General features: G+C 44.7%; 1 protein-coding gene across 1 annotated transcript in view; it reads right to left on the bottom strand.

Moving 5' to 3' along the window:
• The window catches only part of col4a5 (collagen, type IV, alpha 5 (Alport syndrome)), a 291,046-nt gene that overhangs the window by 204,268 nt on the left and 59,061 nt on the right, over positions 1-27,717 (bottom strand). The window lies entirely within an intron of this gene.

Here is a 27,717-nt window from a genome sequence, read left to right as displayed (position 1 = left end):
CACAAACTCACTACTTATTTAATTCGTGGGCACTCTGCTGCTGCTGCTCAGGCCTGCCTTTCTTTCCCCAGTTAAGGAAGTACAAAACTAGATAAACAAAGAGTAGTATCGTGCAATGACTTATGACCTTTGTTTTACTAGTAATGGGAGTATACTGAAAAGTAGTGACTTCATAATATAAGTAATTGGATCCCAAGTCTTTATTTAAGAAAATCAGTCCTTGGTGTTCTCTGCACATCAGGAAATTTTAAGTGAATCCACTCACAAACCAGGTTGTTTACTGAAAGCACAAGGGCCTGTCTTGTTGTAAATTATCCAAAGAGCTTAGTCCTTTTTAATACAGAATCCTGTGGGAATGTTCAACAGTGGTGTGAAAGGAATTACATTGAAAGTTGTGGCAGTGATCATGTGTCTTGTCTCTATGACCTCACTGTTATTCATTTACTGTGGTGAAATTAGCCATTTTCAATGGGTTCATTTTGAGTTTCATCGAACAGGCATCTCTACTGCGTTGCTACCTTGTCAAGGCAGGTTCTGAAAAATCTAATTTCTCAGACAGGTGAAAGCCATTCCTTTGTAAAGTTGGTAATCTAATCTTCCAGAATCTACCTTTTGTGTATTCATGAGCACCCAAGAAAAAACTAAAAGAATCCAGAAACAAATGGATTTTACTTCAAAATTCTGTCTGTAAGTTGTGCCACATCTTGAAACACGTCTCCTAAAACAACATTGTTTTCGAGTATAATTCTGCACGGTGAAGGAAACTAATCTAATTGGCTGATTCAGAGAGAAATTGCACCATTGCTTGGTTGAGACTTGGCAGTTGAGCCATTTGCAGGTTGTATCTAAAAGTAATGCTGAGGAGAAGCTGTAAATACACATGGTTAGGATTTCCAGAACTGATGAATATCCGGTGGCCTCTGCAGCAACAGTACTTGTGCAGATTGAAAGACTGTTTTCCCCACTCTCCCCCCTTCCTTCTCTCTTTTTTCCATTCCTCGTTCTGATTTCTCTCTCACTCTACTCTTCCGCTCACCTGCCCATCACCTCCCTCTGGTTCCCCTCCTTCTTCCCTTTTCTCCATTGACCCACTGTCCTCTCCTATGAGCTTCTCACTTCTTTATCACATTACCTTCCACCTATCCCCTTCCAGCTTTCACTACCCCACCCACACATGTTGCCTCTCACATGGTTTCACCTATAGAACCATAGAACATTACACCACAGAAACAGGCCTTCTGGCCCTTCATGGCTGTGCTGAACCATTTTTCTGCCTAGTCCCACTGACCTGCACCTGGCCCATATCCCTCCATACACCTCTCATCCATGTACCTGTCCAAGCTTATCTTAAATGTTAAAAGTGAGCCCGCATTTACCTGCGCAAGAGCCCATTCCACACTCCCACCACTCTCTGTGTGAAGAAGCCCTCCCCTAATGTTCCCTTTAAACTTTTCCCCCTTCACCCTAACCCATGTCCTCTGGTTTTTTTCTCCCCTGGCCTCTGTGGAAAAAAGTCTGTTTGCATTCACTCTATCTATAGCCATCAAAATTTTATATACCTCTATCAAATCTCCCCTCATTCTTCTACGCTCCAGGGAATAAAGTCCTAACCTAGTCAACCTTTCTCTGTAACTCAGTTTCTCAAGTCCTGGCACCATCCTTGTAAACCTTCTCTGCACTCTTTCAACCTTATTAATATCCTTCCTGTAATTCGGTGACCAAAACTGAACACAATACTTCAAATTCGGCCTCACCAATGCCTTATACAACCTCACCATAACATTCTTATACTCAATACTTTGATTTATAAAGGCCAATGTACCAAAAGCTCTCTTTACTACCCTGTCTACCTGTGACGCCACTTTGAGGGAATCTTGTATCTCGTATTCCTAGATCCCTCTGTTCTACTGCACTCCTCAGTGCCCTACCATTTACTTTGTATGTTCTACCTTGGTTTTTCCTTCCAAAGTGCAATACACGTATCATGTAACAGCTTATACTCCTTCTCCTCCCCTCCACCCCACCTTAATATTCTGTCCCCTTCCTTTCCAGTCCTGATAAAAGGGTTTTGCCTGAAACATTGACTGTTTATTTCCCTCTATAGATACCGCCCGACTTGCTGAGTTCCTCCAGCAATTTTCACGTGTGTGGTTTAATATTTTCAGCATCTGCTGAATCTTCTGTGTTTATAGTTTCTCATTTCTGCTTAACAAAGTCAGTGGGATGCTTTGCCTCAGCGCAAGAGTTAACGGTCCAAAAGGTGGTACCACTGGTAGTCCAGTCCTGACTCATCGCTAAACTGGAATCAAGCCCATATCTTTATGTTGAAATTTCTGAACGAGGCCTTGAACCCAAAACCTCTAGACCCAGAAGAATCCCATTACAGGCAGACACGTATTATACTGAAGATGCCTTAACCAGCCCTACTTTTATATTATCATCTTAATATCAGCATTACTGGCCATGATTTATGGTTCAGCTCACCATCTCCCTGACCAGAATGTTTGCAGCTTATTTATGAATCGTGAATGTTTGCAGCTTATTTATGAATCGTGATTAGGTTACTGGGCTAAACCAAGAATAGCCTGGTGTTTCATAGCCGGGATTTCAAAATAGAAGCCTTGGCAATATGCAAGGAGAAAAATGTGGAAGATGGGGGCAGCGGATACAGGCTTCCATTAGCACTGCTTCACAGAAAAGGGGGCTCGCAATGATACTGATGTCGGAGTGTAGTTTCATATTAATTTGGGCAGCTAGCAATAAAGATTGCTAGCTGTTTGAGTTCATGTGGGAGAATGGGCAATGGGTGGGGAAGGGGTTGGAGGACAGAATTGGGACTGGGCCATTCTAGGAACAGCTGATCTCATCCTCGCTCGACTGCACATATGCAGACAGCTAAAAGATATCAATGGTTCCTGACCAGAGCACCAGACAGAATATACCTCTCACTGCCTGGGGCAACAGCTGCTTTCTACAACTGGGATCAGATAACATAGGACTGGGGACAGAAATCAACGAACAGTACACTAAACCACTAGTGACAGGTCTAAAATGTCCTTTTTAATTTCTTTCTAATCAAAGTGCTGCAATTGTTAACTATTCACTTAAGGTCCTATCTAAACATTCCTTCTTGGACATTAATATCGAGGACCTTCTTATGTGCACAACCCTGTCCACTTGCTGCTTCCTGGAGAGAAGCCAAGCTCTGCTCTGCAGTGCCTGAAGCTACAACTCTGTGGAGACTCCCAGTGCCTCCAGGTTTTGTTCAACATATTCCAAGGTAGGAAGAACGAAAAGTCTGCCTTCCAAATAGACATGAAGAACTGGAAGACCTCCAACTTTTATCTTTGCTTTTAGGAGAGTTTTCTGACCACTGGCCCTCAGACTAAGGATTCAGGTCAAAGTGATCAGTCAATGTATGTGTTCCAACCAAAGTATGCATTAAAGCTCCCCAGTCTCCATCAATCAAATTTCAGATCACATTCAGATGTACAACAAAACAAACAGTGAGATGTGTCATTTGCGTTACCAATCAACACAGCCTAAGGACGTGCTGGGGGCAGCTTACAAGTGTCACCACACACACTAGCGACAATATAGCACGCCCACCACATTCAGCAGAACATAGAACACAACAACAGTAAAACAAGCCCCTCTCCTCCCACCTGCAAACACAAACAGACAGTCTTCAAACTCCAGGACAGGCCTTCAGCTTCCTTGACTCCAATCAATCTCTGAGCTCTGATCTTCAGTATCTACCTCAGACTAGCCGGTGATGGGATCCAAACTGCAGGATCTAACTCTGAGCATGTCGACTGACCACCCCTCGTGTCTCCTGCTTGCATTTCTGGAGGCGTAGGCCAACCAAGTCAACAGATTGTTTACTATAGCTGTGTAGCTCTTGCGGTTCACCAGCAGGACCAAAGGGGACCTTGAGTGCGGGAGTGCTGGAACAAGTTTTATAGTCTTTCTGGGTGTCAACAGCTCTGAAGATCTATCCTGGGTCCAACATATTGATGCAACTACAAAGATGGCACTACAGTGGTTATATTTCATTAAGATTTTGAGGAGGCTTGGTACATCTCGAAACAGTTTTGAGATGTCTACAAGTGTAGACATCTGTGGAGAGCATTCTAACTGGTTACCTCACTGTCTGGTACGGAGGGGCCACTGCAAAGGATTGGAGAAAGCTTGCAGAAAGTTGTAAACTCAACCAGTTCCATCACGGGCACTGGCCTTCTCAGCAACCAGCACGCTTTCAAAAGGCAATGCTTCAAAAAGACAGCATCCATCATTAAGGACGACCTCCATCACCCAGGACATACTCTCCTCTCATTGCTACCATCAAGGAGGAGGGCTGAAGACACACACTCAGTGTTTCAGGAACAGCTTCTCAGCTTCTTCCTCTCTGATTTCTGAACGGACAATTAACCCATGAACACTAATTTTATATCATTATGTATTGCTGCTGCTTAACAACAAATTTCATGACATATGCCTGTGATATTAAACCTGGTTCTGATTCTGAGTTGGGGTGTTGAAAATCAGAGGTGACAGTATCATGCACACACACATAAAATGCTGGAGCAACTCAGCAAGTCAGGCAGCATCTGTGGAGGGGAATAAACAGTCACTGTTTTGGGTTGAGCCCCTTCATCAGGACTGGAAAGGAAGTGGGCAGAAGCCAGAATGAACAGGTTGGGGGGGGGAGGGAGGGGAAGGAGTACAAGCAGGCAGCTGGTAAGTGAGGGGGAACGTGGGTGAGTGGGGTAGAGGGGAATGAAGTCAGAAGCTGGGAGGGGGATGGTGGAAGAGGTAAAAAGCTGAAGCAGTAGCATTTCGTCAGGAGAGAACCGTGGGCCTTGGAAGAAAGGGAACAAGGAGGAGAACTAGAGGGAGGTGATGGACAAGTGAGGAAAAGCCAAGGGGTGAGAAGGTAACCAAAATGGAGAATAGAAAAACAGTGAAGGCTGGTTGAAGGATAAATTAGCAGAGGTTAGAGAAATTGATGTTCATGCCATCAGATCGGAGGCTACACAAACTTTGATAGATAGATAGATAGATAGATACTTTATTCATCCCCATGGGGAAATTCAACATTTTTTCCAATGTCCCATACACTTGTTGTAGCAAAACTAATTACATACAATACTTAACTCAGTAAAAATATGATATGCATCTAAATCACTCTCTCAAAAAGCATTAATAATAGCTTTTAAAAAGTTCTTAAGTAGTTTACTTACGGTAAATACATTAAATACAATCAACCCCGGCACTTTAACATATCTTACTCCTGGCGGTTGAATTGTAAAGCCTAATGGCATTGGGGAGTATTGACCTCTTCATCCTGTCTGAGGAGCATTGCATCGATAGCAACCTGTCGCTGATACTGCTTCTCTGTCTCTGGATGGTGCTATGTAGAGGATGTTCAGGGTTTTCCATAATTGACCGTAGCCTACTCAGCGCCCTTCGCTCAGCTACCGATGTTATACTCTCCAGTACTTTGCCTACGACAGAGCCCGCCTTCCTTACCAGCTTATTAAGACGTGAGGCGTCCCTCTTCTTAATGCTGCCTCCCCAACACGCCACCACAAAGAAGAGGGCGCTCTCCACAACTGACCTATAGAACATCTTCAGCATCTCACTACAGACATTGAATGACGCCAACCTTCTAAGGAAGTACAGTCGACTCTGTGCCTTCCTGCACAAGGCATCTGTGTTTGCAGTCCAGTCTAGCTTCTCGTCTAACTGTACTCCCAGATACTTGTAGGTCTTAACCTGCTCCACACATTCTCCATTAATGATCACTGGCTCCATATGAGGCCTAGATCTCCTAAAGTCCACCACCATCTCCTTGGTCTTGGTGATATTGAGACGCAGGTAGTTTGAGTTGCACCATATCACAAAGTCCTGTATCAGTTTCCTATACTCCTCCTCGTGTCCATTCCTGACACACCCCACTATGGCCGTGTCGTCAGCGAACTTCTGCACATGGCAGGACTCCGAGTTATATTGGAAGTCTGATGTGTACAGGGTGAACAGGACCGGAGAGAGCACGGTCCCCTGCGGCGCTCCTGTGCTGCTGACCACCGTGTCATTTGCGTGCATTGCTCAAGTTTTCCAGAATCTGCAGAATCTCTTGTGTTTGAGATCAGTGTCAGCCTCACTGGATGGCATCTCCAATCGTTTCGCACCTACAGGATGCTGCAGTTCACACTTACTAAAGAACATTGGAAAGAAAAAGAGGAGGAGGCTGTAAGGCCCCACTTGCCAAGGTAAGGCCTTGATATGATCTTAAAAGGAACATTTTGCACAGGTCTAGTTTCCTAACTTAAGGGATGATTATACTTGCAATAGTGAGAATGCAGCAAGGGCTCATCAGACTGATTCTGTGCTTTAAATAGAGGCCGTTGTCCTTTGCTTAACCTGTATCATTTGGTTCCTCTAACATCCAGAAATCTGTTGATCTCTATCTTGATTATACTCAGCGAATATGTCTCTGCAGCTCTCACGAAAAGAGAATTTCAAAGACACAATACACTGGCTGAAGAAATTCCTCCTCGTCTTAGTTTTGAATGGTCACTCCTCCACCCCACCGCTCTGAAACTCAGGCTCAGATTCTGAACATTCCAGTCAGGGATGGCGACCAAACTCCACGATACATTTCTACTAATTTACTTCTCTTTCTCAGAAACTCAATCTGGTTAATCTCTCAATATAGGATATACCCACCTTTCCAGGATTCAGTCTAGTGAATTGCTACTTCACTCCCATGACTGCAAATAATATCCTTCACAAGCCCAAACTTGCCCACAGTATTCCAGGTGTGGTCTCATCACAGCATTATATAATTGCAGAAAGAGTCTTTTATTCCTGTACTTAAATCTTCCAGTAATAATGGCCAACATATCCTTCGTATCCCTTACGTTTACTGGAATGGCAGATTAACCTCTAGTGATTTGTGTACAAGGACGCCAATCCTTGAAAGTAGCAACACAGGTAGACAATGTGGCAAAGCTGTTGCATAGCATGCTTGCCTTTATCAGAGGGGTTGGGGTGTCATGCAACACCCAAATACAATATTGGTGAGACACAACTTGAAATGTTGTCTGCAATTTTGCTCATCAAACTACAGGAAAAATATGATTAAGGTAGAGAAGGTGCAGAAAAGATTCACAAGTTCGGAGGTTTTTTGGGATTAGCTCAGCTAGGATAGGAGAGACAAGTTGAGCTGAAGGGCTTACTTCTCTGCTGTATAAGTCTATGACCAGATGATAATGTACTGAGGTGGACGGAATATTGGAGTATTGTTGAACTCAGCAAAGTTTTGTTTGAATGTTCTCTGGGAATGATCAACAAAACCTCACCAAGATTTTGCATAATAATGTCTGTGATCTATCCTCACAGACAGACTATGCAAGTGGCTGCCACTGTCGGTCTAGGGTCAATCAACAGTGAAATCAGGGCTCTATGTTGTATTGACCAAAGATGACCTCTTAACTAATTCCAGAATTATACACTGCTATGTTCTTGCATTTTTTTGAACATTCATCTGAAAGCACCATGTTCAATTGCACTGTGGAGCTCAGACACCAATGGGAGATGGATTTTCAGTAAACTATAAGATCATAAGACATAGGAGCAGAATTAGGCTATTCAGCCCATCAAGTCTGCTTTGTCATTCTATCATGGCTGATTTATAATCCTCTCAACCCCATTCTCTTGCCTCCTTCCCATAACTTTTAGATCATATCATCCTCCACTTTAAATATACCCAATGACTAGGCCTCCACAACCATTTGTGGCAATGACTTCCACAGATTTACCACCCTCTGGCTATATTAAAAAAATCCTCCTCATCTCTGTTCTAAAGGGACGTCCTTGTATTCTAGACTCTCCCATCAGACTAGGAAACATCATCTCCATGTCCACTCTATCTAGGCCTTTCAATATTTGATAGGTTTAAATGAGATTCTACCCCCCCCCCCCATTCTTCTAAATTCCAGAGGGTACAGACCCAGAGCCATCAAACGCACCTCATACATTAACCCTTTATTCCGAGGATCATTCTCATGAACCTTCTCTGAAACCTCTCCAGTTAGCACACCCTTTCTTAAACAAGGAGTGAAAAACTTCTCACAATACTCCAAGTCTGACCAATGCCTTATAAAGCTCAGCATGACATCCTTGCCTTTATAGTCTACTCCCCTCAATGCTATCTTTCAGTCCATAGCTTACGTGAGCATTTCATGTTAGTTTTCAAAAACTGATGTTATTCCCCCATCACAAGCAGGACAAGAAAATCAAAGCAAGAGGTCGGATAGACGCCTGCTCCGACAACGCGGACTCCCTGAAGCCTGTCCAAGTAACAGGAATGAACTACAGAGTAATTGACTTTAGAGAGTATTGATGTTGTTACTGTCCTAGGGAAACAGATTGGAAAATCATTTGAATGGCATGCAGCAGCTTTGGACACTGCCTGGCAACTGACACTGAGGAGCAGGTGGTTGTCATGTGGGTCGGATGTTTGTGTCGGATAAGTCAGTTCCTATTGGAAGTGAATACTCACTTCCATACAGAGCTCACTTTCATTCCGTTGATGGTGACTGAAACTGCTTCTGTTGTACATTTCACAGAGCTTGCAGTAGCATAGAAAGATCAGAGGTCAACACGTAAACACTAAAGCAGAAGAACAAAAAAAGAGTATTGAAGAAGTTCAGAACCAACATAAGCTGAATGACCTACCGGGCGTTTCTCAATTTCTCTCGTATTTCAGATTTCCTGCAACTGAGCTGTGCACCAGCATTCGATCCTGAGCCCGGGTCCTGTCTGCATGTGTGTACAGGTGTTCCCCAAGTTCTCCAGCCCGCAACATCCCAAAGACATACTGGCAGTGTCCTGACGAAGGGTCTTGGCCCGAAAGGTCGACTGTACTTCTTCCTATAGATGCTGCCTGGCCTGCTGCGTTCCACCAGCATTTTGTGTGCGTTGCTGGCAGATTAATTGACTTTTTTCTATTGTCCTTTAGTTTAGGTGTGCAATGAGAATTAGGGAGCAAATTGAAGGAGGTGTGAAAGAGAATAAATCGCAGCATTAAAGAAGATCAAAACAAGGCTCAACTGGACCAATGACATTGCTCTGTTTGTAGTCATCCTAGCCTCAATGGCTAAAGGCCTCCTTCTGTGTTTCAATAAATGTGATATGTGAACCTTCGATGCTCCAAACCCTCCCCGTTAGGGGTCCTCACTGGTGCGCTAGACATTACCGTCACCGGGAACAGATGCACCAGCGGCATTCCCCTCTTAAAGGTGATTTCTCTTGCTGTAGTGTTCCTGACACTTACGGCTATATGCCTCGCATGTACCACCCCTGGTCTCTGCACTTTGGGCCTCACCAGCGCCCCCGCCGGAAATCGTGTCTTTCCCTCAAAATCATCCGGAGCGTCTACTAGAGGGCTTCACCCGTCGGCGCTCCAGGGAATCTGGGGGTCCCCATCACGAGTGCTACCTCCCCTGGTTGAATCACCTTGGGCCTCGCCTGCGTACACCACACCGTCCCTCGTTTACACTCCGGGTCCAGCCCTTGGGAGGCAACCCCTTCTTCGAATACCACTTGAAACACTGGATGCACCGAGAGGGTCTCCAGAAAGTGTTCCCCCGCTTTCTCCTTACAAGCTCCCAGGAGCCATCGCAGAACAGGGGAGTTAGTCCCCACCAGGAGGGCAGCACCACCGGTTTCCACCGGGTCTGGACACACCAACACCAACGTCTCAATAGCTTCGGACACTCCCACATCACCCTCCGAGAACTCCAATCTCACCGATAGGTACCCATCGTACGGGTAGTCACCCTCGCTCACACCCCAAATCTGCAGGGCGTCAAATGGGGTTACGGACAAATGCTTTAGATATTTGTTGTAGAAAGACCGGTACAATAAGGTCACCTGCGATCCCGTATCAAGAACGGCTTTTGCGTAAACTCCCTCTATCCGTAGACACACACTGGCCCACCCGATGGTCCCCTGGCTGATCTCTGGGAACGTGTTCCTCCAGAGGCTCCAGTCCGTTCCCTCACTGAGCCTCTCCTGAGTTTCCCGACACCTCTCCCTTCTTAGTCGCAGGGGGGCTTGCCCTCCGCGGGACTCCTTGTCTCTCACAATCCCACCTAAAGTGTCCCTCCTCTCCACAGCTATAGCACACCCTCGGCCGCCCACAATCCCGCCCGAAATGCCCCTCTTTCCCACAGTTAAAGCACATGCTGCCTGCCGTCCCTCCTCTCCCAGGACGGCCCCCGCTCCCAACCCACTGCACGGGCCACCCCTGGGAGTGAGTACCTTCCCTGTTCTTCCCCTCCAGAGGGGGGTCCCTACTTCCCTGGGGGTTTTCAGTCCTCCACCCAGCCACCGCTTCCTGTATCGCTGAGGATCGCTCCCGGTGGCCCGAGCCCCTTTTCCGCCCCAATGCTCTCTCTTCCTCCCACACCTCTCTGATCAGTTGCCCGAAGGATGGAGGGGGGCCCTTCCTATAAGCCTGCCGGATAGTCCACACCACCTTGTCCTCCTCCAGAGAGCCACTGAATATCTGACTCATCCTCACGCTAGCCACGTCAGGCGCCTTCACTAGCCCCCTGGCGCCGCAACCCCGTAAGCATCCCCTCCATCCGAAATATGTACTCGGAGAGCTTTTCCCCTCTCTGTTGTTCCAGGCGTTGGAACTCTGCTAAAAGCAGCCAGGGTTCCCCTGACAACCCAAACACTCCCTCCAAAACCTCTATGCATTCCTCCACTGAAGCCCCAGGCTTTTCAGCTTTCAACTCCCGGACTGTTTTGGCTGCTAAACCCCTCAAACTTCCCACCAATCGCTGCCTCTTCTCCTCCTCCGAGCCTGGCCACTCCTCTAACATCAAAGACGTATGCTCGATCCAGGTCTCATAGTCCACCTCCCCGTCCGGAGTAGGCTTGGCTCTGGAGAACACCCCCAGCTTCAGCCGTGGCCTCTCGGCCACTCCCACCAGGGAGTTAAGTGCGGCTGCCAGCTCCGAGGCTTCCCCCCTACCTGGGGGGCGGGGCCTAGTCACGCCTCCCTCCTCCAACCTCCCTTTATTAGTGCCGGGCACCTCTCTGGGGTCCACCTCTAGCTCTAGCTCCTCCTCCGATGTCTCCTCAGCCTCATCCTCGGAGAGGGTGTGGAGCCCCCACGGCCCTGCCTCCCCCGGAACACTGACTGTCACCGGCAGTTCCAACATCATGATGTCAGCACTCGTACGAACCAACACCCAACTAGACTCCACCTCTTTACCACACCGTCTAGCTACCAATTCTACCTGCCCAATACCTTTTACCAAACTTAACCCCCGCACTAATGCGTCTCCCGAAACTCGAAAATCCACTCCGCTCACTACACAGGCATACTATACCGGTACATCTTCCAACTCGCACCAGCTAACAATCTTATCTCTGTCCATCTCCGCTCTGCTGCCTGCGTGATTCCACAGCCCCCTGACAATCCAAACCCGGGACGAGCACCCCACAAATGTAACACTTACCCAACAGGCTAGTATATGTCTAGGGGAAAAGGAGATCCAGCCACTCACCAACCCCGCCTCCCGTACACGCAGGTGCTGTAAGAATCAAGTTTATGCCGCGCGTACACACACCATATCAAACTCACACCAGATACTGTTACAGAATACACTTTAAAGATTTTACTAAAACTAAAAGAGTACTATGCAATATATATGAAGGAAAAGAAAATAAAGTAAAAGGCGCTAACTTATCAAAGTTCAGTCAGTTTAGTGCACATCGTTGGAGCTCAACCATCAAACCATTCGACCCCTCGTCAGTTTCCTCCGACCTCCACGTCCTTGCACCTGGGACCACCCCGGTGGTCGACCGAGCAGTGCAGCGCACGTCCACCTTCCTCGGCGTCTCCTTCCCGCCTCCCCTGAAAAGACCGCGAAAACCCCCAAGCTCCCAGCCTCATAAGACAAAATAACATTCCTCATTGGTTAAAAAATGAATACAATCTCCATATCAGCAAGTCCAAAGCTAAACAACTGCGAGAGAAAACACTTATCAAACATAAAAGCATTCCTACTCTAGCAAACCAAAGAAGCCATGTTGATTAACATACACAGTACATTTTGTTACACTGGATGCATGAAATTCTCATGTTATGAATGGTATGTAATTTTTTTTTACCTGTGTGTAATGAGCAAGTGTTAGATAAAGACTATTTACAGTTAGCACATAAATTCAGAGTCAAAAATGATGGTGATCTTAAGCTATCTCAGTATATATTCCAAAATCTAAAACACTTCTGGCTCCAAGAATTTCTGATCGGGGGTACTCGACCTGTGCTAGATTCCAAACTCTGCTCAGTATAAATGGCTACTTGATGGCTAGTATGGATGTTATGAGCTGAAAGACTTATTTCTGCAGTCAATGCATGACTCCATGACTCAAATCTCTTCAGGGATTTCTGCTCTTATCTTTGGTATGATGCAAGTTCCCTAGTTTGCCTTACCTCAGTTCACTTTTTTTTAACCTTATCTGTCTATGAGTGTAACATCTGCTAACAACGAGTCTATCACTGATAACAACACAGACAAGCACAATTACTGTTGCAGGTTCAAATCAGACCAAACATCCTGGGGAGAAGCAACAACACACAAAATGCTGGTGGAACGCAGCAGGCCAGGCAGCACCCACAGGAAGAAGCACTGTTGATGTTTTGGGCCGAGACCCTTTGTCAGGACTAACTGAAAGGAAAGATAGTAAGAGATTTGAAAGTAGGAGGGGGAGGGGGAGGGGGATATGTGAAATGATAGGAGAAGACCGGAGGGGGTGGGGTGAAGCTGAGAGCTGGAAAGGTGATTGGCAAAAGGGGTACAGAGCTTGAGAAGGGAAAGGATCATGGGACGGGAGGCCTAGGGAGAAAGAAAGGAGGAAGGGAGCACCAGGGGGAGATGGAGAACAGGCAGAGTGATGGGCAGAGAGAGAGAGAGAAAAGGGGAGGGGTCAAAAAACTAAATACATCAGGGATGGGGTAAGAAGGGGAGGGGGGGCATTAACGGAAGTTAAAGAAGTCAATGTTAGAGATCTGCTAAGTTGGTATTAAGATAAATGGCATAAAGTTGTTTGCCAGTATCACCACTGTCCATACTTCAGCTCGCAGTAAGAGTTCCAGTTACTCTGTGTTATTGTCTAAACAAGGACGAACAAATGACAAAAAAAAGCCACAACTAGCTTCAATATTAAGGACTTAAAAGACAAGACTCAGATTAGTTTCTAACAATGATTTGGAGCATAGGATTTTGGAGATGTAAAAGGGCCAAGGCCCACTTTGTTTCCCCCTGTCCTTCTGATTTCTGATTCAACATCCTGGTCTCCAGCCCCATCTAGGCAGAGTTTATACGTTCTCCCTGTGACAGTAGGATTCCTCTAGCCTATGTTTCCTCCTTATTCTGAAAACAAGCAACTTCTACTAATGTATTGTGGAGAGCATTCTGATAGGCCGCATCACCATCTGGCATGGGGGTGTGTGGCTTTGCTACTGCATGGGATCAAAAGAAGCTACAGGAAGTTGTAAAATTAGTCAGCTCCATCACAGGTACTAGCTTCCATAGTGCCCCAATCATCTTCAAGGATAGGTGCCTCAACATCCATTATTAAGGACCCCCATCACCCTAGACATGCCTTCTTCTCACTGTTACCATCAGGAAGGAGGTACAGAATCCAGAAGGGTCACTCTCATCGATTCAGGAAGAGCTTCTTCCCCTCTGTCATTCGATTCCTAAATGAACATTAAACTCATGAAGACTAGCTCATTTTTTAACTTCAGTTTTTTCACTATTCTTAATTTAACTATTTAATATAGATACATATTTACTGTAATTCATTTATTTTTTCTATGTTTATCATGTATTGCATTGTACTGCTGCCACTGTTAACAAATTTTACGAGATCTGCAGGTGATATTAAACCTGATTCTTATTATGATTCCGATTCAGAATCAGATTTAGTATCACTGTCTAAAATGGCATGAAATTTGCTGTTTTGCAGCAGCAGTACAGTGCAAAGTCATAAAAATTGCTATAAGTTGCAAAACAAATAAATAGTGCAAAAAAGAATAATGAGGGAAAAGAATGATAATATTCATGGGTTCAGGGAACATTCAGAGATTGGATGGCAGAGGGAAAGAAGTTGTTCCTGAATCATTGAGTTTGGGTCTTCAGGCTCCTGTACCTCCTCCCTGATGGTAGTAATGAGAAGAGGGCGTGTCCCAAAAGGTGAGGCTCTTTAATGATGAATGTTGCCTTCTTGGGGCATCACCACTTGAAGATGTCCTCAACGGTAGGGAGGTTGTGCAGGATTAGTGGTGTCCGATGATTAGCATGGATCTGGATGGAGCTCAAAAGTCTTATTTTCCGCCTCAGCATGTTCATATTGACATACTTTGTTCAGATGCTGCCTTAATGCAACCCCAACACTTTATTCCAGTGTTGGACATCCTGCCATCTCTCTATGTCCAGGCTTCTGATGAAGATTAGCTCATCAGTAACAAAGGACACCTGACTCTGCTGCGGTCATACCAGCATCTCCCAAATGAGGGTGCTCCTCAAGCATCTAAGATGGTCCTCCATTCAGCACCACCTTTCTTTTATACAGTAAATGTCAAAACATGCTGCTGCCTGTCTGGTTGGGATGATCATATCAGGAAGGATCTGCTCTGTTACAACTGTTAACCCAGCACCGCTTATAAGGATACACTTTGCTATCCTGATTTAAAACTTGGCGAAATGAGTGTTGGAGGCAAGCTAGTCAGTAAATTCCCTACTTCAACGATTAGCAAGTAGACATTATGAGCAGCAAGTTCACTCCATTAGCCCGTGTTTCTGGCAGAGAATAAACAAGCTGAAGAGAGCCAGAAAATGGTGTTTGTGATGTTTGAAACTTTGAAACTTGTAAATAAGGTCATACAGTATGTTGTAGTCCATGGTATATTCTTCATGAAGCATGTTACATGCATATTTGTGGCATGCTCCCATTCGTACTTAGAGCCTACAGCAGCAATGGAACAGGAACTCTATTACAATCACACACTGTGCTTAATCGAACATTACAGCACAGGCCTTTTATTGTGCTGATATTCTAAAATCAATCTAACCTTTCCCTCCTACATAGCACCCCATTTTTCTATCAGCTGGACTATGAGTTTCTTAAATGTCCCTACCATATCTGGCTCTACCACCAACCTTGATGGGGTGTTCCATGCACCCATACCTCTCTCTGTTAAAAAAACCCTACCTCTAAGATCTCCCCCTACACTTTCCTCAGGTCAACTTAAACTTACACCTGCTCAGACTAGCTACAGTATTTCCGCCCAGGAAAAAATTCTCTGTTTGTCCACTCATTATACATCTTGAACACCTTTAATGAAGATAAATTTCCCCTTTTGCTTTAAAGAACATCTTCAACTATCCATATCCAGTTTATCACATGCAGCTTTAGGGGAATAATTATTTTAAATGGATACACAATATTCCCAGTTACATTGCTGTCCAATTCTTTCAGCATTGCTCAGATTAATGTTGCTGAGGCAACAATGATGTGATAGATGATGCCACACATTACAAATCAATCTGGACTTTATCTCAGTGTTACAAAGTGCAAACTGATTCTTGGTTTCTTGTACAACAGGAGCAGCTTCACTTCAAAATTATTCACTAGGCTGTAACCAATTTGAGAGGTCTTAAATAAGAGAAAATCTGCAGCTGCTGGAAATCCGAGAAACACATGCAAAATGCTGGAGGAACCCAGCAGACCAGGCAGCATCTATGGAAAAGAGTACAGTCGATGTTTCAGGCAGAGACCCTTCAGCAAGACTGGAGAAAAAAAGATGAGGGGCAGATTTAAAAGGTGGGGAGGGGGGGAGAGGGAGAGATACATGATAGGTGAAACCAGGGTGGGGGAGGGGGTAGTGAAGTAAAGAGCTGAGAAGTTGATTGGGGAAAGGGATAGAGGGCTGGAGAAGGAGGAATCTAATAGGAAAGCCATGGAAGAAAGAAAGTGGGGGAGGAGGAGCACCAGAGAAAGGCAATGGGTAGGCGAGGAGATAAGGTGAGAGAAGGAAAAAGGGACAGCGAATTGTTAAGGAGTTGGGGTGGGGCATTACCAGAAGTTTAAGAAATTGATGTCCATGCCATCAGGTTGTAGACTACCCAGACGGAATATAAAGTGTTATTCTTCCAACCTGAGTATGGCTTCATTGCGACAGTACAGGAGGCCATGGATCAACATATCAGAAAGGGAATGGGAAGTGGAATTAAAATGGGTGGTCACTGGGAGATCCTGCTTTTTCTGACAGATGGAGCGTAGGTGCTCGGTGAAACGGTCTCACAATCTACGTCGGGTCTCACCGTTTCACCAGAGGCCACGCCGGGAACACCAGATGCAGCATATGACCCCAACAGACTCACAAGTGAAGTGTTCCCTCACCTGGAAAGACTGTTTGGGGCACTGAATGGTAGTGAGGGAGGAAGTGTCAGGATAGGTGTAGCACTTGTTCTGCTTGTAAGGATAAGTGCCAGGAGGGTGTGGACGAATGGACAAGGGAGTCGCTTAGGGAGCGATTCCTGCAGAAAGCAGAAAGTGACAGGGAGGGAAAGATGTGCTTGGTGGTGGGAGCACTATCGTCTCCCTCTGATACTCCTCCACCCCTTTTCTTTCTTCCATGGCTTTCTATCCTCTCCAATTAGATGCCCCCTTCTCCAGCCCTGTGTCTCTTCCACCAGCCAACTTTCCAGCTCTTTACTTCACCCCTCCACCTCCCAGCTTCACCTATCACCTTGTGTTTCTCCCTCCACTCCCCCCACCTTTTAAATCTACTCATCTTTTTTTTCTCCAGTCCTGCTGACAAGACCCGGCCTGAAACATTGACTGTACTCTTTTCCAGAGATGCTGCCAGGCCTGCTGAGTTCCTCCGAGCGTCTTGTGTGTGTTGCTTGACAGGTCTTAAGTATGGAATGGTGTAATGTACTATTTAACCTGGCAGTGGATATCTTAGAATTACCCCAGGAGACTGAATGGAATCATAATTCAGTCACCTCTGCTAGAAAATGCATGGGTGTGAGTGTTAGGGTGTTGCAGACACAGGAGACTGCGGGTGCTGGAATCTGGAGCAGCCGACAATCTGCTGGAGGAAGTCAGCGTGAGGAGCTGCATTTGTGGGATGAAATGAATTGTCAACTTCGATCCAAAATGTCAACACCTCCTTTTCTCTCACTGACGTCACTCAACCTGCTGAATTTCCTCCAGCAGGTTGTTTGTTGCTTAGGATATTGCAGGTAGGGTTTGGGCCCCATCTCTTGTATATATAGATTTACCTGAGAGCACCATACCTCACCCAGAAAGCATTTTAGCTACTCTCACAGAAACTTCTATATTCCTGCATAAATTTGCAAAATCTGTAAAAATGAAACAAAACCTGCAGAAAAATGATCCTCATCCTCGAACCCTTTCTCTCTGCAGACAGTGCTGCCTCAAACTGCCAGATATTTCCAGGTTGCAGAATGGCTAGCACAAGCGGGCTCATTTTTAAGGTGTAGGGAGGAAAGTATAGGAAGGATGTGAGAGGTAGGTTTTTCACAGGATGGAGGGTGCGTGGAACACGTTGTCAGGGTGATGGTAGAGGTAGATACACTAGGGACATTTCGGAGACTGTTAAATAGTCACATGGATGAAAGGAAAATGTGGGAGTGAGGGGTTAGCTCGCTCTTGGAGTAGGTTAAAGGGTTAGCAACATTGTGGGCCAAAGCGTCTGTATTGTACTGTACTATTCTATGGTCTAAATCTATCCTTTGGAAAATGGGTGAATTTCCTTTTTGAATCACTGCAGTCAGTGAGATGAAGATGACCAGCTAGTGACTGGTGACCCATTTCAAAGTGCAGTTAAAGTTAAGCACGTTACCGGAAGTCTGGAGTAAGGCACAGAGCAAACTGGGAGAGGAACTGCAGAGTTGCAACATGGAGGGGCATCAGTGATTAACCTTGTAGAATTGAAAGATAATCATTTGAGAAGAGAAGCTATTTCAAAAACAGGAAAGTTGAAAAATGCTGAAAATGCTAACCAAACTTACAGAGTTTTTTTTTTGAGGAAGTTAGCAGGAAAGTTGATGAAGGCAAGGCAGTGGATGTGTTCAACATGGACTTTGGCAGGGCATTTGACAAGGTACAGTATGGGAGGCTGGTCAAGAAGGTTCAGTCGCTCGGCATTCAAGATGATGTGGTAAATTGGATTAGACATCGGCTTTGGGGGAGAAGCCAGAGAGTGGAAGTAGATGGCTGCCTCTGACTGGAGCCCTGTGATTCGTGGAGTACCGCAGGGATTGGTGCTGGGTTCGTTGTCATTTGTCATCTATATCAATGCTTCGGATGATAATGTGGTTAACTGGATCAGCAAGTTTGCAGATGACACCAAGACTGGCGATGTAGTGGCCAGTGAGGAAGTCTATCAGAGCTTGCAGCGGAATCTGGACAAGCTGGAAAAATAGCTGGAAAAATAGTAGATTGAATTTAATGCCAAGTGTTGCACTTCGGTAGGACCAAACAGGGTAGGTCTTACACAGTGAACGGTAGGGCAGTGAGGAGTGCAGTAGAACAAAGGGATCTGGGAACACAGATCCATCATTCTTACAAGAGGATCGGGTGGTAAAGAAAGATTTTAGCACATTGACCTTCATAATTCAAAGTATTGAGTAGAGGTACAACTAGAGGTCATGGGTTAAGGGTGAAAGATGAAAAGTTTAAGGGGAACATGAGGGGAAACTTCTTCATTCAGAGGGTCAAGAGAGCGTGGAATGAGCTGTCAGTCCAAGTGGTGCATGTGAGCTCGATTTCAACATTTAAGAGAAGTTTTCAAAGGTACATGGATAGTAGGGGTATTAGAGGGCTACGGTCCCAGTGCAGGTTGATGGGGGAGTAGGTAGTTTAAGTGGTTTGGTATGGACTAGATGGGCTGAAAGCCCTGATTCTGGGCTGTACTTTTCTATGATCATGACTCTAAAAAACTTCAGTAGCTCAGGCAGCATCTGTGGAAAGAGAAACAGGGAGCATTTTGTGCCTGCAGTCCTTCAAATTAAGGATAAAGTACCTTCCAGAGGAAGTGGCTGAGGCAGGTATAATTAACAACATTTAAAACACTCTTGGACATGTTTAAGGATAGAAAGATGTTGAGGGATATGGGCCAAACATGTGTCTGCTTAAATGGCATCTTGGGAGCATAGAACACACCGGCTGAAAGACCAGCATCCATGTTGTATTATTTTATGACTTCATTAGAATTTTGCTGACCTGATTCTGACTTGACTCTATACCTTAGGGGAAAAGGTGTGGATATTTTGGCTAAAAGCAAAAGAAAAAAAATGGTGTTTTGAATGAAGTCTGTTCATTTATCATTTAAATAGGCCAATCACTGGCAGGTGCAAAAGTAGAAAGGGGAAATGGGAGGAAAATAAGTATTATCTTTGTTAACATCAAAAGGCGCAGATTGCATTCCTAATTTTACCAGAGGCCAATACATTTATCTACAATGCACTGGGAGAGAATAAATTAATCTCTATTATTATACCAGGAAAAAGGCCTCTAGGCCACATTCTTCAAACGTAAAAAGGTTTTCTGCCTTCAGCTTCTCTCAGCACAATCAGCGTTTAATGTATCTGGGTGTCCTTCCTTGCCACATTCCAGAAATTTATCCCTGCTTAGGTGAACAAACAAACTAACAGCCTAGAAATTCAAGAAAAACTTCTAGCCTTAAAACTCCTGAAAGTCTTGCCCTTCCCCTGCAAGGCATCCTGGAAAATGCCATGAAGAGATCACTGCAATTATCTCATAAAGAAAGGACTTGCACTTAAGTAGAACCTTTCTCAACCTCAGCGTGATGCATGGTCACTATTTTAATGTAGGAAAGATGGCAGCCAGTTTGCCAGCTGCTAACTCCCACAACTGAAAGACCAGACAACTATCCTGCTGATACTAGCTGGGTATAAGTGGTGGCAAAATTTGCAAGTACTGTGGATTCCGGTTAGCTGGGCCATCAGTTAATCGAGGCAGCCGTTTATTTGTCAATGAGACCATAAGAGATAGGAGCAGAGTTAGGCCATTTGGCCCATCGAGTCTGCTCTGCCAATCATGGCTGACCCTTTTTTCCCTCCTTAGCCCCACTCCCCAGCCTTGTCCCCTTGACCTTTGATGCCATATTCAATCAAAAACCTATCAAGCTCTGCCTTAAATATGACCCGGTCTCCACAGCTGCATGTGGTAATAAATTCCACAAATTTACCACCCTTTGGCTAAAGAAATTTCTTCCCATCTCTGTTTTAAATGGACGTCCTTCTATCCTGAGGCTGTGCCCTCTTGTCCTGGACTCCCCCCACCCCACAAGGGAACCATCCTTTCCACATCTACTCCATCTAGGCCTTTCAACATTTGAAAGGTTTCAATGAAATCCCCCTTCATCCTTCTAAATTCCAGTGAGTACAGACCCAGAACCATCAATCATCCCTCGTACAATAACCTTTTCATTCCCCGAAACATCCTTGTGAACCTCCTCTGAACCCTCTTCAATGCCAGCACATCTTTTCTTAGATGAGGAGCCCAAACTGGTTACGTAACTCAAGGTGAGGTCTCACCAGCACATAAAACCTCAGCATCAAATCCCTGCTCTTGTATTGTAGACCTCTTGAAATGAATGCTAACATTGCATTTGCCTTCCTCACCACTAACTCAACTTGCATGTTAACCTTCAAGGTGTTCTGCACAAGGATTCCCAAGTCCCTTTGCATGTCAGATTTATGAATTTTCTCCCCGTTTAGAAAATAGTTTGCACATTTATTTCTTCTACCAGAGTGCATGACTAAGCATTTTCCAACATTGCATTTCATTAGCCACTCTCCATCTGCAGCCTACCTGATTCCTGAAGACTACCTGCTCCTCCACTAATCTTCATATCATCTGCAAACTTGGCAACAAAGTTATTTGGGCCATCTCTTAAAGAGCAAAAACAAATTGAGAAAATAGCTGTAATTCCATTTGTTTATTCTGGAGACTATGTTGCTTAATTGGGACAGTAGATATTTGCCAAACGGTTCCTAACTAACATCAGTTGTCTGCACTTGTGTGGCTATTAGACATGCTGTGTTTGGAGAGAATAGTTCTTAAATAGCGTCAGTTGTCTGTGTTTGTGTTCTGATCAGTGATTCTTTTCATTGATAGTAGATGAGAAATCAGCAGTACGACAATTCAGAACTGTATGAAGACAGTCCATTATCGGCACTAGGTGTCTGCACTGATTTTGTTCATTCACAGTCAAACAAAAGAACCCGGCAGGGTACACTGGATGAATTCCTCTGTCGATAATCATTAGGAACTAATACACAGTTTTATAGTACTGTAGTACTGTTAGTGTTATAATTTCTGTATTTAATTTAGATAAATAATTTGTTACTCAGTTAAACGGTAGTTCGACTTTTTTATACCTTCTTAACTATTTCCATTAAACTGGTTAATTGGGGCAGTCACTTAATTGGGCCAAAATGCATTGGTCCTGATGTGTCCCAATTAACCAGAATCCACTGTATTGAAACTACAACATGCAAGTTTCATTTCAAGCATGTTGCTCAACAGATCTGATGAAGTATTAGGGTAATTTAGATAAGTAACATACAAACACACGTCTGTGCTGCTTGTAACCTGACCCATAAGGATCTTATATCTGGTTTCTCCATATTTTTAGCTCTTATAGAAATACCTAACACAAAACCGATGAATTGCATGGCCACAACAAACCCTTCAAACCCTACTGTTGGCAGGAACAAAAACAGCTACATCTCATTTAAAATGAAGCTTCACTCAAAAGTTGCCTTTTATGTCATGGATATAGATAGATAGATACTTTATTAATCCCAGAGGTAATTACACTATCACAGTAGCATTACAAGTGCACAGATATACAAAAATAAAAAATATCAGAAGAGAAGAAAGAAAGAATAAAACCTCAAACAGTGTAACAGGAGGGGTCATCACTTCCCTGGCTATAGGTTGACTTATTATAGAGCCTAATGGCTGCGGGTAAGAATGACCTCATATAGTGTTCTTTGCTGCAGTAAAGTTGTCTTAGTCTATTACTAAAAGTGCTCCTCTGTTCAGCCAAGAGGGTGAGGGTGCAGAATTGCCAGGATTTTCTGTAGGATCCTTTGCTCTACCCAGCCTCCAGTGTGTCCAGTTTGACTCCTATAACAGAGCCAGCCTTTCTAATCAGTTTATTGAGCCTGTTGGCATCACCCATGTTGATGCCCCATGCCCCAGCACACCACCACATAGAAGATTGTACTGGTGACAACAGACTGGCAGAACATGTGAAGGAGAGGCCTGCACACTCCAGAGGACCTCAGTCTCCTCAGGAAGTAGAGGCAACTCTGGCTCTTCTTGTACACAGCCTGTGTTGGTGCTTCACTCAAGTCTGTCATCCAAATGCACCCCCAAGTACTTGTGGGTCATCACCACATCCATGTGCTCACCATCAATAGCAACAGGGAGCAGTGCAGGCTTAGTCTTCCTGAAGTCCATCACCATTTCCTTTGTCTTACTGATGTTGAGCTGCAGGTGATTCAGCTTGCACCATTTGACAAGTCCTACACCAGGGCCCTGTATTCATCCTCCCGTCCTCCCTTTATACATCCAACAACTGCAGAGACATCAGAGAATTTCTGCAAGTGACATGACTCAGTGTTGTAGCAGAAGTCCAAGGGATTTTATTAAATCCTACCGGATACTGAAAGGCCTGGAGAGAGTGGACGTGAAAGGGATGTTTCCACAACTAGGTGAGTTCAGGATCTGTATGACTGACCATGTATATATAAAAGAAGAATTAAGCTATTTGGCCCATCGTGTGTGCGCGTTCCTCCATTCAATTACCATTGAATTTTTTTTTCCAACTCCATTCCCCCACCTTCTCCTCTTTACCAATCATTAAATTATCAATCTCTGCCTTAATGCACACAATGACTTGGTCTGCACAGCTCACTGTAGCAATGAATTCCACAGATTCACCACACTCTGACTGTAGGACTTTCTCTTCATATCTGTTTTAATGAGATGTCCCTTTATTCTGAGGCTGTGCCCTCAGATCCTAAACTCTCCCAGTAATGCAAACATCCTCTTCACGTCCACTCTGTCCAGCCTTTCAGTGTCCAGTAGGCTTTGATGAGATCCCTCGCCCCCACCCACATCCTTCTGAACTCCATCAAATCCAGGCCCAAGACACCTACCAACACTCTTCCTATGTAAAGCCAGGAGTTCCCAATCTGGGGTTCATGGAACCCTTGTTTAATTGTATTAGGCCATGCCATAAGAAAGTTCGGGAATCCCTGCATTAATCTTTCATTCCTGGGATCATTCTTAAGACCCTCTTCTGGGCCCTCCCCAGGGCGAGCACATCCTTCCCCTGATACTGGGCCAAAATTGCTCACAATATTCCAACTAGGGCCTGACCAATGCCTTATAAAATGTCAACATTACAGCTTTGCTTTTATGGTCTAGTTCTTCCGAAAGGAATGCTAATACAGTGGATTCGATGTCATTAGGACACATCGGGACAGGTACAGTTTGGCCCAGTAAAGTGACTGTCCCATTAGCTGAAGTTTCATGGAAATTATTAAACAAAGGTATAAAAAAGACAACCTACCATTTAACTAACAAATTTGAATTTAAATGAGATACAGAATAAATTAGAACAGTAACAATACTACTGGCAGTTGTCAGTCATATCTGATGATGAAAGGAGCCCAGTGCCGTTGAGTTTTAAAGTGTAAAAGTCATTGCACTAAGCCAGTTCCACTCTCTCGACTCAGAAGTCGGGTCCAGTAGGAAGAGTAGACACCACAACTGTGCACTTCCCTGTCTGCAGTGAATGGCCATGACTTCTTCTGTCTATCATCATACCCTTCGCTCTCCACATAGTGATGAAGAGTTGCAGAACTGCCGTCCTGGCTGTTGGATCTCACCACAGATCTCATCTGCCCAGTCCGCCTTCGCCTGCTAGGGCAGCATGTCCCTATCTCACCAGGGTGTGAGACCCACCAGCTATCCTCACCAGGTCTGGCCTGTCTGTTGATGCGGACATACTGGGATGTAGCCACCGTTGCATGCAAACAGCTACTTAGAACCAAAGGTAAACACAAAGTACACTGCAGATGCTGTGGTCAAATCAACGCGTACAAACAAGCTGGAGGAACTCAGCAGGCCAGGCAGCATCCGTGGAAACGAACAGTCAACGTTTCGGGCCGAGGCCACCTGACAAAGGGTCTTGGCCTGAAACGTTGACTGTTCGTTTCCACGAATGCTGCCCGGCCTGCTGAGTTCCTCCAGCTTGTTTGTACGTGTTGATAGAACCAAAGGTGATTGAACGTGTGGTGTTCCCATAACAGCCATAATAGTCACTTTGCACTACACATCTATAAAAGTTTGTCAAGGTTTTTGATGTCATGCTGAATCTCCACAGCTTCTAAGGAAGTAGAGGTGCTGTCATGCTCTTTGCAATTATATTTATATGATGGGTCCAGGACAGGTCCTCTGACATAGTGACACCCAGGAGTTTAATGTTACTGGCCCTCTCCACCTCTGATCCTCTGATGAAGTCTGGCTCGTGGACCTCTGATTTCCCTCTCCTGGTCTATAATTAGCTCCTTGGTCTTGCTGACATTGAGTGAGAGGTTGTTGTTATGATACCACTCAGCTAAATCTCGCTCCTGAATGCTGATTCATCACCACTGTTGACATGGCCCACAACAATGGGATTATCAGAAAACCTGAATATGGTGCTGGAGCTGTACTTAGCCACACAGTCATAGGTGTAAAGCAAGTAGAACAGGGGGCTAAGCTCACAGCCCTGTGATGTACCTGTGCCGACGGTGATTGTGGAGGAGATGTTTTTGCCAGTCCGAGTTGACTGGAGTCTGCAAGTGAGGAAATCCAGGATCCAGTTGCACAAGGGGTATCGAGGCCCAGATCTTGGAGTTTACTGATTAGTTTCGAGGGGATGGTGGTATTAAATGCTGAGCTGTAATCGATAAAGAGCATTTTGATGTATGCATTTTTGCTGTCTGGATGTTCCAGAGTTCTGTGAAGAGCCAAAGGGATGGCATCTGCTGTGGACCCATTGCTCCGATAGGCAAATTAGAGCGGATCCACGTCGCCACTGAGATAACGATCAGACTTGTACAGGTTGGTTCAAGAACTGAATAGTTAAAGGAAGTAGCTGTTCCTGAACCTGGAGGCGTGGGACTTTAGGCTTCTGTACCTTCTGCCAATGCAGGCTGCAGGCGCAGAGGTAATCCAGCACCACTGCTATGAAACCAACATTACCCAGCAGGAGGCAGTGGAGGTAGCCAGGCATGCGACACAACATGGCAACATAATGCTTTGAATAGCAGACAGTGGTTTGCTAAGACATACCATAGCTGTCTATCTGCTCAGCAAGACAATTGTGTACAGCTGATTCCAATGGAGATAAACTGAACAGCAGAGCTCAAACAATGGGGCACTGTTTATTAAAAGGACAGAAATCAATTTTATTTTAATGTAAAATTCTTTACTTCTTCTCCTTAAAAGCAGGAAGTATATTGAGCATACAGATTAAATTGAGCACACAGTTTAAATAGATTAACATGACAGGTTGGCTCAGGGGTTAAGGAGAATTTTTTTTGGTGCATTTAAAGTAGATTAAAGAAAATAAAGGCTGCTGTACATTACGTTGCAACAACAAAATGGTTGCTATGGGGATTATCTGTCCTGTGGAGTTTAATTTGACTTTGCTGCCTCTGTGAAAACGCGTAATTTGTGAGTTCCACCAAAAGAGAATGGTGGCAATTTTTCAAGACATGTTCAAATTGTTTGGTGTACTGACCTGGAAGGAACATTAGGTTTGTAAAAGAAAATTAGCTGGAAAAGCCCAGAGGATACATAAAGTGTGCAGTACTTGGCAATGGAACATGTATGTGCACTGAAGCTGGTCATCATCCAGTCATTGCTCCCACAGAATTGCAGGGAACTTATTAGACTGTGTACAGCAGATTGGAAAACAGCAGACTCTTTTTGATTCCCCTTCAGTGCCAAACCCAAATCCAGGTGGTCCAGGAACAGGGATAACTTTAAGTGCTTCAGGCCAGGCAGAGGAACACTCTGGCTATGAGCCCTCAACACAAGGGAGAAGTGTTAATGTGGGTGATGTGCTATGAAAGGGCAGGGTCTGGTGTCCTATCTTCACATCTGCTGGGAACTGGCATGTTACACAGGCCATGTCAAACAGAGAAATATAAACAAAAGTGCTGGAGAAACTCAACAGGTCAGACAGTGTAATGTTTCCTCAACATGAAATATTAACTCATCCTTCACAGATGCTGCCTGACCTGATTATTTCTCTTCATCTGTTTTTAATGCAGGTTTCTGGCATCCTCAGTTTTCATTTTGCCTTCAGTCCCCCAAACCTCTTTGCCCCTGCACTAATTCCTGTGCATTCAAATGCCCCTGGGCTGACAGATTTTCACTGTCTCCTAGGGGGGCAACAGCTCCATAATGAAATTTCATTCTTGTTTTCCCCAATGTCTCACCCCTCTTTATCCCTGTAACTTTACTTTCATTGAAACCTATTGAATATCGAAAGGTCTAGATAGAGTGGATGTAGAGAGGATGTTTCCTATAGTGGGAGAGTCTAGGATCAGAGAGCACAGCCTCAGAATAAAGGATTTAGAATGGAGATATGGAGGAATTTCTTTAGCCACAGGGTAGTGAATCTGTGGAATTCATTGCCACAGGCATTTTAGTGCATTTTGAGGCAGAGGTTGATAGATTCTTGATTAGCCAGGGTGTGAAAAGATACAGGGAGAAAGCAGGAGATTGAGGTTGAAAGGGAAATGGATCAGCCATGATGAAATAGCAGAGCAGACTTGATGGGCTGAATGGCCTAATTATGCTCCTATGCCTTATGGTACCAAAGAATGACAATAACGAATCTTGACTCTTGAATCTTCAACCTCCAGCACATTAGTAGATAGCTTTTCATCACCACCAGCTCCCAAATATAAACAGAAAGGTTCTGGAAAAAGGCCAGTAACATTATGAAGAATACCCCCTACCTGTTCATGGACCACTTGTCCCACCTCCATGAGGGAAGAGGTTATCTACTGTCCATGCCAGGATCACCAAAGCTCAAAGTTCAAAATTAATTTCTTATCAAAGTACATATGTGTTACTGCATACTACCTTGAGGTTTATTTGCTTGCAGGCATGATTGGAAAAAAATACACTAGAATTCATGAAAATCTATACATCAACAAAGATTGACAAACAACCAAAGTGCAAAAGAAAACAAACTGTGGACATAAAAATAATATGGAGAACAAGAGTTACAAAGAGATCTTGCAAGTGAGCCTGTAAGTCATATAATCTGTTCAGAGTAGTGGTGAATGAAGTTATCTAAACTGGTTTAGAAACCTGGAGGTTGTAGGGTAACTAACAACTGTTCCTGAATCTGATGGTGTAGGACCCAAGGCTTCTGTACCTCCTGTCTAATGGTAGCAGTGAAAAGAGAGCATAGCCTGGATGGAGGGGATCATTGGTAAATGATGCTGCTTTATTGCGGCAACGGTCCACATAAAGGTCTTC

Source organism: Hemitrygon akajei, chromosome 10 (assembly GCF_048418815.1).
Source record: "Hemitrygon akajei chromosome 10, sHemAka1.3, whole genome shotgun sequence".
NCBI lineage: Eukaryota > Metazoa > Chordata > Chondrichthyes > Myliobatiformes > Dasyatidae > Hemitrygon > Hemitrygon akajei.
The sequence above is the reverse complement of the archived record's forward strand: the minus strand, read 5'-3'. Positions and strand labels throughout refer to the sequence as shown.